The sequence below is a fragment of the Pteropus vampyrus genome, unplaced genomic scaffold (genome assembly GCF_000151845.1).
Source record: "Pteropus vampyrus isolate Shadow unplaced genomic scaffold, Pvam_2.0 Scaffold183, whole genome shotgun sequence".
NCBI lineage: Eukaryota > Metazoa > Chordata > Mammalia > Chiroptera > Pteropodidae > Pteropus > Pteropus vampyrus.
Window position 1 is genome coordinate 1,670,524 of NW_011888964.1, and position 2,655 is coordinate 1,673,178.

Below are 2,655 nucleotides of genomic sequence, written 5' to 3' on the forward strand. Positions count from 1 at the left end.
ATCCCTTATCGGTCGGTTCCGTGCCTCGGGCACTTGCCGTGTCCATCACTGTTCTCTCCGTAACCGTCTGTCGTCTCTGCCACCCCTCCTCACACCAGTGTCCTCACTAGACGGTGACACCCCTTTTCCACCCGTGACGTCTAACGACGGTGTGCCGGGCCCCGTGTAGGTGCGGAGTGAGGGTGTTTTGTTTTGTTTTGTTTTTTAATATATGAGGTTACTTATTTCATTAGGAACGGCTGCTTCTTTTAATGTATTATTTTGCCAGAAGTATAAGTCATATCTGCATGATGCTCCGTATTTAAAGTCATTTCAGTTTTTTTTTTTTTTTTTTTGGATGGAGGGGGATTTTTTTTGGTTTATATTTTGTCTGACAGCTCTCTCCGACCCTGCATCACTCGTGGAAAGATCATAGCCAAATTAGTAATCCAGCTTCGTTACTGCAAAGGACCCTATGGCTTGTGTATTATGTCCTAACTGGATTCTTGACTTCTAGTCTTCCCCTGTTTAACGACTCTTCATTTTATAGTCTAGTCTACCTTGTGTCCAGACGACTGGCCACATAGCTTTCCAACAAATATTCAGTTCCTCCTTTGTGAAAAAAAAAAAATTTTTAATTCAGTGATCATTTAAAAATTGCACAAGCTTTAACCCTACAAAGGCAGTGCCGTCCCTTCGTGTTAATATGTATTTTACAAAGTCGAAAGCATTTCTCACTTCCTATTTAGATATCACGTGATCCTTAGTCATATAAACCGTGGTCCGATATTTAGTAGGTGTTTCTTGAAAAGAGAATAAGGTAATCACTTTAAACCTAGTATTTGGCTCGTACCCTCGCACGTGGCGGCTTTTGAGGTTCTCCATTGTGCATCATTTGAGAAACCTAGCAAGAGAGGTTTGTGTGGATAACATTTCATTATAGTAGTTAACAATATAAGCTATCCTTGATGAAGTTCTTAGTACGTGTCAGGCATTTTGCTTCCCTTCTAGATACTTAGAAGGGTTCACATTTTAGAGGTAAGGAAACAGGTTCTGATAAAGTGAGCGGACCTGCCTAAAATCACAGTAAATTACGGGGGGCCATCGGACTGTAGGTCTTTTCTCTTACCTTGACCACGTTTCTCCACTTTGCGAGGTCTGGTGGTGATCATTAAATTGATTAGCATTGATAATTCTAATGTTCCAAGATATTTAGGTGTTATTTTTAGGCCCATTTAAATGAAATACCAGTAAGTGCAAACTCGCTAGGGAATGGACTAACCCCAGAAACTTAAAAAATCAGTTTTAGGGGTAAGATTCACGCTTTCACGCATGTAAATGTCATTAAGTAACATATCTAATTTGATCTTATCGAGATTATTTCTTATACGGTTATTTCTCTGGACTTTTTTGAATTCCGCAGTACTTTTTAAATAACCAGAGAGTGCTTGTAGTATCTGCAAAAAGTCCTCAGTTTGAAATCTGTCCCCAGCAGAACTGGGAGGAGGGCAGCTTTTGCCCTTGTTGGCTTGTCTTTTTGAGCTCTAAGAGTTCTTCAAATATCCTGAATACTAGACCATTATCAGATATGTGATTTGCAAATATTTTCTCCCATCCTATGGCTTATCTTTTAACTTTTTTTTGCTAGTGTCCTTTAGTGCATAAGTTTTAAATTTTGGTGAAGTCCATTTCATCTGTATTTTCTTTGGTGGTCTGTGCTTTTGCCGGCACACTAAGAAATTTTACCTGAAACACTCCTTTTAGAGTTTCTTGTCGAACATATCTCTTAGTTTTTGTCCACCTGGGAATATCTGAATTTTTACATTTTTGAAGGATGGTTTTGCCAAGTATAGATTTCTTAGTCGACGATCTTCTTCTTTGGGTCCTTGGAATATGGAATCCCATTGTCTTCTGTCCTCGTGGTTTCTCTGGAGACACCAGCTTTTGATATGATGAGCTTCTCCTGCACGTGGTAAGTGGCTTCTCTCCTGCTGATTTTTCTCTGTGTTTCAACATTTTGAAGGCAATGTGTCTAGGTATGAGTCTCTTTGAGTTTATCCGACTTGGAACTTGTGGAGCTTCTTGGTTGGGGAGATGAAAGCTTTTCATCGAATCTGGAAGTGTTTAGCCATTATCCCTCCACATAATCTTGCGGCTCCTTTCTGTCCTCGCCTGGTTCTGTCTGTGTCTCCATGTTCGGCGGGGTCCCCCAGGCCTCTGAGGCCCTGTTTATTTCCCGTATCCTCTTTCCCCCTCTTCCTCGCACTGGATCAGCTGGAAAATAAGTGATTGATTTTCACAGCCACTGGTTCTTTTTTCCGTCTAGTCGTATCCGCTATTAAAACTCTCAGGTGAATTTTAGAATCGAGTTATTATATTTTGCAATTCAAGAATTTCTTTGGATTTTTTAAGAGTTGCTTTCTATGTCTTTATTACTATTCTCTGTTTGATGAGTCATTGTTCTCATACTTTTCTTGAGTCCTTGAGACACAGCGATTTAAACGTTTCGCCCCATGAGTCCAGTGCCTCAGCTTCCTCGGAGACAGTTCCTCTTGGTTACTCTTTCTGATGTCTGGATCATACTTTTATGTTTCTTTGCACGTCTCATAATTTTTATTTGGTTTAAAACTGGACATTTAATGTGTCACCTGTGAAGATCAAATTCTTCTCCTTCCC

The 2,655-nt window shown here is 40.1% G+C and overlaps 1 protein-coding gene across 1 annotated transcript in view; it reads left to right on the forward strand.

The window, feature by feature from the left end:
- The window catches only part of KHDRBS3 (KH RNA binding domain containing, signal transduction associated 3), a 113,876-nt gene that overhangs the window by 62,016 nt on the left and 49,205 nt on the right, over window positions 1–2,655 (forward strand). The window lies entirely within an intron of this gene.